Source organism: Cervus canadensis, chromosome X, assembly GCF_019320065.1.
Source record: "Cervus canadensis isolate Bull #8, Minnesota chromosome X, ASM1932006v1, whole genome shotgun sequence".
Taxonomy (NCBI): Eukaryota; Metazoa; Chordata; class Mammalia; order Artiodactyla; family Cervidae; genus Cervus; species Cervus canadensis.
Window position 1 is genome coordinate 127,529,656 of NC_057419.1, and position 11,916 is coordinate 127,541,571.

At 46.6% G+C, this 11,916-nt stretch overlaps 2 pseudogenes; one reads left to right on the forward strand and one right to left on the reverse strand.

Annotated features, from left to right (window-relative positions):
* Nucleotides 1-297: 297 nt before the first annotated feature.
* On the forward strand, nt 298-799 carry LOC122434612 (annotated as a pseudogene).
* A 5,902-nt stretch (nt 800-6,701) lies between these two features.
* LOC122434610 lies at nt 6,702-7,801 on the reverse strand (annotated as a pseudogene).
* Nucleotides 7,802-11,916: the final 4,115 nt, after the last annotated feature.

The window sequence follows — 11,916 nt, forward strand, 5'->3', positions numbered from 1 at the left end:
GGATACGGCATATAGATCGTGTTGCCATTGGGAAACCGAACAGTGAGACTGAGTTCGTTCGGATCCAGCACCAGGGCTGATAATTCTAGCAAGAGAGACAGGCCTTTAAAAGGAGAACTATAGTAACTTCCCTGGTGGCCCAGTGGCTAAGACTACCCGCTCCCAATGCAGGGACCCTGAGTTCAATTTCTGGTCAGGGAACTAAATCCCACATGCTGCAACTAAGACCTGGTACAGCCAAATAAAATAAAATTTAAAAGTAAAAGTTTTACCTTTTGCTACCACACCGCCGCCATCATGGGTCGCATGCACGCTCCCGGAAAGGGCCTATCTCCCAGTCGGCTCTGCCCTACCGCCGCAGCGTCCCCACCTGGCTGAAGCTCACTTCTGACGACGTGAAGGAGCAGATCTACAAACTGGCCGAGAAGGGCCTGACTCCCTCACAGATCGATGTGACCCTGAGAGACTCTCATGGTGTTGCGCAAGTACGTTTTGTGACAGGCAACAAAATCTTGAGAATTCTTAAGTTCAAAGGACTTGCTCCTGACCTCCCCAAGGATCTCTATCATTTAATTAAGAAAGTTGTTGCTGTTTGAAAGCATCTTGAGAGGAACAGAAAGGATAAAGATGCTAAATTTCGTCTGATTCTGATTGAGAGCCGTATTCACCAATTGGCTCAATATTACAAGACCGAACAAGTCCTGCCCCCCAATTGGAAATAGGAGTCATCCACAGCTTCTGCCCTGGTTGCATAAATTTGTCTATTGTACTAAAGCAATAAAATCATTGTTTAACAGAACAAAAAAAAAAAAAGTAAAAGTTTTAAAAATAAATAAATAAAAGGAGAAATATAGGACATAGGCCTGATAAGACAGCCCATCCTCGATGTATTTGTGGCTTTTCTTCACGTCCAACATCACTGCCCCCTCCACAGACATGGAGCACGCAGGGCCCCCTAGCCTGGTGTGTGATTATTTGTCCCATCTCAGATGTGTTTTACCCCTGAGGACCGTCCTTTTCTAGAGCTCTTGCAGATCAGTTCCTTTCCTATTCCTCCAGCAGACTCTGCCAAGTCCCGGGACAGGCGGGCCTCCTTGGTCGAAGAGGTAGGGCTCGTAGGTGCTTAAGGGACACCTCCAGCGCTGCACCTGGGTGCCCTTGGCTGCCCATTCTGTGGAAATCAGTCCTATTAACAAATGCATGCTTGTACCAGACTTTGCTGCGCTCTTGGGATCGTGTGAACTAGTAGTTAGGGGTCACTCACCTTCTATGTTGCTCTCCAAACAAGATGGGTTTGCTTTTTTTTAAAAAAAAAAAAAAAAGAAGATGGTATGGAAGTCTTGCTGCCTCCTGAATGATAACTTCTTCCCGCCTAGGCATACATCTCAGATCTGATTCTAGGAAGAGTCTGATCTGCTCGTCCTCAGTGAGTTACTACAGATTTGGGCAATGGGAGGAGGAACAGGCAGGCAATGGGAAAGGTTCAGAGAGGCTCCAGTTCTGTCTCAGTTCACAAAGGCACCTGAAGCTTTGCTCTTGACCATTAGGGTATGGGTGGCACCTGGAGACAGGCCTTGGTGTGGGTCTTCCAAATCAAATGGTGCCCAAAAGTCTCCCTTGAGCCCCTGGAATTTTATGCAGGCCTTGCTTTATTTATTTATTTTTAATTTTTATTTATTTGACTGCACTGGTCTTAGTTGCAACACGTGGTATCTAGTTCCCTGACCAGGGATCGAACCCAGCCCCCTGCATTGAGAGTGCAAAGTCTTAACCACTGGACAACCAGAGAAATCCCTGCAAGTCCTGCTTTAAAAGCTGAGGAAGTGGGAATTCCCTAGTGACTCAATGGTTAAGATTGTGCTTCCACTGTAGGGAGCGCAGGTTCTATCCCCAGTTGGGGAACTAAGATTCTGCATGCTGTGTGGTTCAGCCAAAAACTAAAAATAAAATAATTAATTAAACAATTTTTTAAAGTAAAAGCTGAGGAAGTTATCCAGATGGTATCAGCTGGGTCCCAGGGCTGGGGGGGGCATGGTCATGAAAAGATTGCACCAGAGGGAGACACTGGTCTGAGAGTCTCCACCCCAGGTGACCACATGACTCCAGGTGGAGCTAGCGAAAGGGAAGATTTGCCAAGAAAAATAAATCAAGTAAATTAGTTTGTAAATGTTCTGAGGCAGGGCACAGGCAGCCTCCAGTCATTTATAATCGTGATAGGCTTCGTTTCCTGGGCCTTTATGGTTGTTATTTGGTCCTAAAGGCAGATTCACAGAAGGAGGTCAGTGCAGGTCTGGGGCACCCATCAGTGGACAGGGAAATGAGGCACACATTTAAGTAGAAGGATTGGTTGGACAGGGTTTGAGAAAAGGAGCCAGTCAAGACGCTGATTTCCAATAAAGGGAAAGCTGACAAGCAGGAGGCCTCTTGGAAGGCAGCTCCCTGCCCAGAGGGCGGTGGGCTAGACACAAGGTCAAGGGAGCAGGCCCTTATTACAAAAGCTAAGGCTACTGAACGGGCAGCCGTCAGTGAGGAAAGATCTAAAATTGTGTAATGCAAGTCAGGTGCTAACGACAAAGAATTATGCAGCATTATAAATTTCAAATTATTTTCTCTCACCAAAAAAATACATCATGTGGGGGCAGGGGGCAGGCTACCACATAAGCCTTTATACTCTCATGCCAAAGAATTTGTATTTACTTTGCAGAGGAATCGTTTCTATCATGCGGTCAGATCCACATAACTAGGTAGCCCACGAGTATGAAGCCTGCCCAGAGGCAGGTCAGTTGGCCCGACCTAGGGGCCAGTCGTGGCCAGTTATTTAAAGATTGCCAAATAACTAGATATTGCTGAGGGAATTGTTCTGCTCAAGGGACACACGGGGCATCATCGGAACTGTGGTTGAAATTGAAGATGTAGATAAAACATCCTCTTCAAAACCACATACAAAAGGGGGAGATTATTTTAAAAGTTCCTTTGAAGGGATGATAACATAGGATGGCATATGTTCCTATATGTGGATCCAGGACATATAATGCAAGACCTCACATTTTAAGGGGCTCACAATCTGCCTCGAGGAGGGTGAGTGGGCCAGACCCAGAAGGTGACAGAAGAAATCTCTGACCTTTCAGGACCCATGGGGGATGACCTTGGCGGATCTGATGAACTGTGCTATTGTCCCAACTGAAGAAACAAACCAATAAAATACAAATAATAATAACAATGATAAAAATAAATAAGGAGGGTGGGAGAAAATTTGCAGAGTTTGACAGATATGTTTATGGCAAAGGTTGTGGTGATGGTTTCATGGGTACATACTTATCTCCAAACTCATCAGGTTTTATCCATTAAATATGTACAGCTTTTGTACACTGGTCAGACCTCAACAAAGTAGATTTTAAAAATAACTGTAAAAACTAGGAAACAGGGACCTCCCAGGTGGTCCAGTGGTTAAGAATCCACTTTTGAATGCAGGGGATTCAGGTTCAATCCCTGGTGGGGGAACTAAGAGCCTACATGCCATGGGAAAACTAAGTCTGTGCACCACAACTATTGAGCCTGTGCCCTAGAACCCAAGAGCCACAACTACTGAGCCTGCATGCCACAACTAGAGACGCCTGTACAGTGCAAGAAAGATCCCACATGCCACAACTAGGTTGGATGCAGCCAAACAAACAAATGTTTTTGTTTTAAAAAAAAAAGAGTAACTTTTAAAAAAGAAAGAAAAACTAGGGAACAACAGAAGATATGGCTTAAAAGTGGGTTGGCCAGTGTGGCAGCTGTGGGCGACACATGGCTATTGAGCATCTGATGTTTGCCGTAAGTGTAGAAGGCATGTGCTCAGTCGCTCAGTAATGTCTGACTCTTTGCGACCCCAGGGACTGTAGCCCGCCAGGCTCCTCTGTCCATGGGATTCCTCAGGCAAGAATATTGGAGTGGGTTGTCATTTCCTTCCTCCAGGAGTCTTCCCAACCCAGGGATCGAACCCGCATTTCTTGAGTTTCCTGCATTGACAGGGTTCTTTACCACTAGTGTCACCTGGGAAGATGTAGAATGCATCACAGATCTCAAATAATGTATAACTATCTCATTAGTAATGTGAAATGTTGATCATGTGTGGAAATGATATTATTTTGGACATGGTTTAAACAAGTATATTTTTAAAAATAATTTCACCTTTTCTTTTCTTTTTTTTTTAAATAATTTCACCTTTTAAATGTGATTGCTGGAAAATTAAAAATGACACATATGACTTGGCTGGCATTTGTGGCTCACACTGGGTTTCTACCGGACAGCGGTGCATTTGAACGCCACCTCTACCAGGATCCGGTGCAGCCCAGGCAGCAGGCACTGCTCCCCTCTGCTTCTCCACTGGGGGTCTGGGGCCCTGGCTCCTTAGGATTTCTCCCACAGCTCACTTGACCTGCATGGATGTTGACTGTGATGGCTTTGAATCTAGAATTCAATTTGGAGAGAACGGCTATCTTAACAATTCTGAGCCTTCAATCTGTGAACATGGCATGTCTTTCCAATTATTTCGGTCTCATCTAATTTAATTTCTCTCAGCAATGTTTTATAGTTTTCATCAGAGTGGTGTTGATAGTCTTTTGTTAAACTGATTACTAGTTATTTTATGTTTCTTGGTATTGCCATAAATGGGATTTGTAAAAATTTCATTTTCCAATTGTTTCCTGCTAGTATATAATACATGAGATTTTTCTATATTAACCTTGGATCCTATGACATTGCTAAGATCATTTATTAGTTCTAGTATTGCACTGTAGAGTCCCTGGAATTTTCAACATAAACAATCAGATGATCTACAGACAGGGACAGTTTTCCTTGTAAAGAAAAACTTGAACAGAAATATTTTAAAAACAGAAAGAAAACGATTTGAAAATGTACTTATCAGGGGGAGGTGGGAGGGGGAATCGGGATGGGGAATACATGTAACTCCATGGCTGATTCATGTCAATGTATGACAAAACCCACTGCAATGTTGCGAAGTAATTAGCCTCCAACTAATAAAAATAATTGAAAAAAAAAAAAGAAAGAAAATGTACTTATCAAAGTTCTGTAAAAGCACTAGAAACCCACAGGAAACACTTAGATTCTCATGACATTATCTGAGGTCTGCTATTGTATTCTTTTGGAGGGGTGATGCCACAAGAAACCCACCATTCTGTTTTGTGGCATCAAAATACTGAACAGATTTTTCTGACTTAAGTGATGAGGAAGTGATGGTGGTGAAGAAGAAGGGGTCAGTGGAGATGGCTGATGTCTTAGTAAAAAATACCACTGGCTGGGTGGCTTATAAACAACAGAACTTTGGGGGGAGGGATACATCAGAAGTTTAGGATTAGCATATACAAGCTACTATATATAATGGGCTTCTCTGATGGCTCAGCTGGTAAAGAATCTGCCTGCAGTGTGGGAGATCTGGTTCCATCCCCAGGTCAGAAAGATTCCCTGGAGAAGCGAATGTCAACCCACTATAGTATTCTTGCCTGGAGAACTCCATGGAGGCTATAGTCCATGAGGTCACAGTCAGACACGATTGAGTGACTAACACTTTCCCTGTATATAAAATAAACAAAAATAAATAAACAATAAGGACCTACTGTATAGCACAGGAAACTATTCAGTATCTTGCAATAAACTATAATGGAAAAGAATCTTAAAAAGAATAAATACATATAAAACTAAATCACTTCACTGTACACCAGAAATTACCACAACACTGTAAATCAACTATACTTCAATAAAAATAAAATAAACCAAACAAACAACAGAAATTAATTACTCACAGTTCTGGGGCCTGGGAGGTCCAAGTCCAGGGTGCTGGCAGATTTGGGGAGAGCTTGCTTCCTGGTTCCTGTCTTCCTTCTTTGCTGTCTTTTCTCTGTGTCTTCACATAACAGAAGGAACAAGCTAGGTCTCTGGGACTTCTTTTTACAAGGATACTAATCCCATTCGTGAGGGCTCTTTCTTTTTTTTTTTTTGTACTTTATTGTTAATTATGTTTTCTCCATCAGAATGAAAGCTCCTTGAAGGCAGTAACTTTTTTTTTTTTTTTTGAAGGCAGTAACTTTTGTCTGTATTCCCTAATACCTAGAATTGTGCCAGTACACAGCAGGTGTTCCATACAGACTTCTGCTGGAGACTGGATGTAATGAGTTAATCAGAACTCAGGTGGGAGGCGGGGGTGGCTTCTGCAGAGTCTGGGACAGGAAAGGGGGAGCTGGAGGGACCCTGCCCCTTGCAACCTCCCCATTTTAACCTTAAGTGTTAAGAAGTGTGGTGGAGCCGGATTCAGTCTGCTGGGTGACAGGGTCAGTGGGGTGCAGAGGGACCCAAAGCAGCCTTTGGGAAGGTGGGGGTGGGGGGAGCTTGACACCTAACTCCAGCCTCCTGGCCTGGGTTGGATCCAGGACCCTGAGACAGAGCAGACACATTCTGGGGAGTCACCCCTCCAGTCATCAGTTCCCTGAGGAACCAGAAATTACTCTTCTTGGTTTGAAGGCACTTGGACGGGAGGGGGCATGGCAGGGGGCAGGAGGAGGCTGACCCTCTTCCCGCCTCCAGTCTCTGCGAGGTTCCAGGCTCCCCCTGCTCCACGGAGACTTGCCCACCAACCCTTGAAGGCTCAGAGCCCCGACTCCGGTGGTGCCGCTGTCTGGGAGCCGTGGAGCCCGAGTGCCGGGTCAGCAGAGGAGTGTGGCCAGTGACCCAAGAGCTGCCGTGTAGACACGGTGGTTGGCCACAGAAGGCCTCGGCCGTCCTGAGCTCAGACTTTGGCTGCCGGCCGCTGAGGCGGTGGCTTCTGTAGCTGGGTCAGCGTGTCTGGCTTCTCGATGGACCGCAGCTGCTGCTTCTTCGCCCGCTTGAGCTTGGCAGGGTTTCAGATCACTTGGACGATCTCTGCCTCCCGCTCCTCCTCCAGGCGGTGTTTCAAGTTCTCCCTGCAGCGACGCTCCTTCTCCTCCTCCAGGTGCCGGGAGAAGTCCTTGGCCAGCTTCCTCTCCTGCCGATCTTTCATCTTCTGCTGCCCGGAATGTGCGCAGGGGCTTGTCTTGAACCGTCTGGGAGAACCTCTTCTTTGAGCGGTCCTTCCACCCGCCCAGACTTGCGCTTCCCCTTTGGGATTATAGGAATCTCCTCCTCCTTCGGCTTCTTGGACGCAGGGGCCTGGGCCCGACAACTTTTTCGCTTCTTTGGCGCGAGGCCTTCTCTCGCCGGCTGCCTGGCTGGAGCTAGCTTACTCTACTCATGCTGATCCCGTGGGGAGCCGGGCGACTGGGGTGTCAGCTCCTGTAGTGGCTTCGAGGGCTTGGGACCCAGAGATGCTGACCAGGGTAAGGCTCTAGTGATCCTGAGCCCGGCTGCAACTGATATTAGGGGACCTCGGGGTCGGCTCCTCCTTACTCTTGCACAATTCTGAGTCCGCTTTGCCTTGGCCCTGGGAGAACTTGGGTGACTCCTCACTTGGCTTTGACTGAAGTCGGTGGAATTCAGGACTTGACTTCTGCTGGCTTTGGGGTGATTCCAGGCCTGGATCTCGCTGACCCTGGGGGGAACCTGAGTCCGGTTCCAGCTGCTTTCGAGGGGACCCCAAGCCTGGCCCCTCCTGTAGACTGGGTGATCCCGGTCTTGTCTCTGACTGAGGACTGGGCTCACTCATTTCTTCTGGGTTCGACTGGAACTCCACAAGGGCCCATCTGGCCTGCAGAACTGAGGTGGGGTTCTCGGGAGATTCAGTCTTTACGTCTTCCAGCCATAGGCTGCGCCTCAGCAGCGTAGCCATTATTTTCAAATCCGAGCCCACCTGCGTGTGAGGCCTCTTATGGCCAGATCATCTCCCAAAGGTTCTACCACCAAATACCATCATCACATTGGAGATTAGGATCTCAACATATGAATTTGTGGGGACACATCTATTCAGAACCATAGCAACTGGCTTCCAGTGAATCAAAGAGTTGATGTCGTCCCCAGACCACCCCAGTTTAGAAGGAGAGCCTTCGTGTATAACTTTAACATTAAATGAGGTGGAAAACCTGGGCGAGAATCCTGAAGGACACAGGCATTCTGAGACCTTGGCCAGGAGACTCGAAATTCCCTCATTCTTGTACCAAGGCGTGGCCCCAGCCTCCCTGAGGTCTGTTTCTCAAGTCAAGAAGCAGCAGCTGCTGAAGGTGGACTGGACATGAATTTCTATGTATGTTATGTGTTCCCTGCATTCCAGAAGGACTAGGACCAGGATCCTTCTCAGCGCTTTCAGGCATCCTTACTAAGCCTTTCTGCAAGTTCCTGGCCTCCCGCCAGTCCAGCTCCAAGCTGCCTATCTCCCTCTGGGTACATCTTCCACTTCAGCTCTGCCATGGCCTACATCCACCACATCCTTGATCTTTCTTAAACACTGAGGGTCAGACAGCTCCCCCTGTTATGTGTTGGCACCTTGACAGGTTTCAGGCAACTCACTCAACTCTTTTGCCTTTGATCAGAGACTACACACCTTTCATCTTAGATTCACAGAAAGCAACAGTAGACTCAGATGAATTTGACTGTTTTCCTGCCTCTGTACAGATTGATGGGACCATGTGTATTTTACCTTGGACAAGCCTGAAAACAGTAATAACAGAAATACATTTTTCACTGTCTCTTTGCCTCTCTTTGAAAGTAGAGGACAGATCAACAACAAGGTCCTACTGTGTAGCACAGGGAACTATATTCAATATCCTGTGATAAACCATCATGGAAAAGAATATGAAAAAAAGAATGTGTATATATACATATAACTGAATCACTTTACTGCACAGGAGAGATTAACACAACATTGTAAATCAACTATATCTTCCCAGGTGGCTCTTGAGGTAAAGAGCCTGCCTGCCAATGCATGAGACATGAGAGATGCAGGTTTGATCCCTGGTTTGGGAAGATTTCCCTGGAGAAGGGAATGGCAATCCACCAATCCACTACAGTATTCTTGCACGGAGAATCCCATGGACAGAGGAGCCAGGCAGGCTACAGTCCATAGAGTCATAAAAAGTGACTTAGTATGTACGAAAATAAACTATGCTTCAATTAAAAATATCAGTTAAAATGAAATAAAGATTAAAATTGAGGACATCAAGCAAAATAGACTAAGATAAAAATATCACACATATAAATAATATTGGAAATAAGAACAAGTGATTTGTTAAATGAAAGTGATGAGACATCTATGACCACCTTTTTTGCCAATAAATTAAAAAATAAAAGAAATTGAAAAAAAGTGGAGGGGAGCCCAGTTTTCACTGAGTCGTCATTCCCAACAAAGACTCTATCCTCTGTGCTATGTCAGCAATTGAGAGACTTTCTACCTGTGAGAAGATTCTTGAGAGTCCCTTGGATGGCAAGGAGATCAAACCAGTCAATCCTAAAGGAAATAAACCCTGAATAGTCATTGAAAGGACTGATGCTGAAGCTGAAGCTCCAATACTTTGGCCATCTGATGCAAAGAGCTGACTTGTTAGAGAAGACCCTGATTCTGGGGAAGATTGAAGGCAGGAGGAGAAGGGGATGACAGAGGATAAGATGGTTGGATGCCATCACTGACTCCATGGACATGAGTTTGAGCAAGCTCCAGGAGATGGTGAAGGACAGGGAAGCCTGGCGTGCTGCAGTCCATGGGGTGGCAAAGAGTTGAACACAACTGAGCGACTGAACAACAGCACCAACAACTGCCTGTGACAATAGTGTCGCCTCTCTTCCCTCCAGTGGCTGGCCTTTCCTCAGGCTCTTATTACTGAGCTAGATCCCTCCAAGGCCCAAGCACTTTCACATGGGCCTCCCTAGTTCTAGTCATGGTCACTATCACCCAGAGGGCAAGTGTTAGGTAAAAAATTCCTCAAGGGATGGTTTCCCCCCTTACGTTGTTGCTGCTTCCCCAAGAACTCTGACCCAGGCTCTTCTCAACCGTTGTGAATGACTGTGGGTCCGTGGCCAAAACCTCTGCCAATATGGGGCTGACTTTCCTTTCCCCTTCTGCTCTCAAGAACCGGGAATAAGGACTTCCTTGGTGGTACAGTGGATACGAATCTGCCTGCCAGTGTAGCGGACACGGATTGATCCCTGGTCTGGGAAGATCCCACATGCCTCAGAGCAACTCAGCCAGTGAGCCACAACTACTGAGTCCACCCTCGAGAGCCCAGAAACCTCGACTACTGAGCCCATGTGCCACAACCACTGAAGTCCAGGCACCCTAGAGCCCCGCTCTGCAACAAGAGAAGCCACTGCAGTGAGAAGCCCGTGCACCGAAACTAAAGAGTAGCCCCTGCTTGCTGCAACTAGAGAAAGCCTGCGCACAGCAACAAAGACCCAGTGCAACCAAAAATAAATAAAAAGAAGTTGAGTAAAGAATCTGTAATCTTTAAAAAAAAAAAAAAAACCTGGAATAAACTTGGGTCCACTCTTAACCAAAGAGCCATTTTTCAGAGACATTCGGATAGTGGAAGGGCTCATTGTTCTACAACCCACTGTGGTCTTCTGTCTGTGGGGGCAGTCCACCCTGACCCCACAACACCCCCCCAGCCCCCCAGGCCAAGCAACTGTTGGTTTCCTACATATACTTAGAGTCTGAGCACATTAGGTAAGTGGCTCTCTGGGCTCTTGGGTCTCTGTGAGCCTGGATGCTTGCTACATAAAGGAAAAGAGCAGATCGAAAACTTCATGCCAGGTGAGTGAATGAAATGCTTAGTGTGTAGCTTCACTGGAAGACACCCATTGCCCCCTCCTTTAGAATCTGTTGGGACATTTTAATTTTCTATGGTGCCTTCCTGGACTTTTGATGACCACAAGAGAATCCCTGGCCATCCACACAGTGGTGTGAGTGGTGTGGCTAGGATATCCATGACAGATGGGTGCCCAGATCTTATCATGGCCACCCTCGAAAATATCCAAGAACATGGGATATGCAGGACCTGGTCTGTGAGCTGCTCTCTGCTTCACCCCACAAAGAGGTAACTGGCTGATGTGGGGGCACCCTGCCCAACGTGTTCACCATGCAGTTCTCTCTCCTCCCTCACAGCCTTCAGAGTCCTAAGCCCAACCCCCACAATGGGCTCAGCTCTCCCATATGCACATAGACACCCTACCATCTCATTTCCCTGGTGGCTCAGTGGTAAAGAATCTGCCTGCAATGCAGGAGACTTGGGCTTGATCTCTGGGTTGGGAAGATTCCCCTGGAGGAGGAAATGGCAACCCACTCCAGTATTCTTGCCTGGAGAATTTCATGGAGAGAGGAGTCTGGTGGGCTGCAGTCCACCGGGTCTCACAGAGTCAGAAACAACTGAGTGAATAACACTTTAACTTTCAGCTTGTTTAAAACTCTGACTCCTTGGGACTTCCCTGGTGGTCCAGCGGTTAAGACTTCACCTTCCAATGCAGGGGGTGAGGGTTCGATCCCTGGTCAGGGAGCTAAGATCCCACATACCTCTTGGCCAGAAAACTAAAACATGAAACAGAAGCAACACAGAAATAACAAATTCAATGAAGACTAAAAATGGTCCACTTCAAAAAATCTTTAAAAATAAAAAACAAAAAAACTCTGACTCCTTAACCAGTGACCATACAAGTGTTTCCCTAGGATACAAAGTTGGGAACGCCTCTCGGATGGATGATTGGATGTTCGTTCACCTTCCAAAGAACCCCACCCTTTCCGTGGACCCCCTCTCAGATCTCTCTCACTCAGATATGCTCCTGGAAAAGAACCAGATCTGCCCACTTCTATGAAGTCACATAGAGAGAGGGTCAAGTAGGAAATCTATCAAAGGGGAGAAAGAGCAGCCACCAGATGTGACAACGGGCAGTGCTATGGATGCCAGCCATGTCCCAGGTGCCCCCAACACAATATTCCTTGTGTGGTCTCTCAGGATGGAGCTC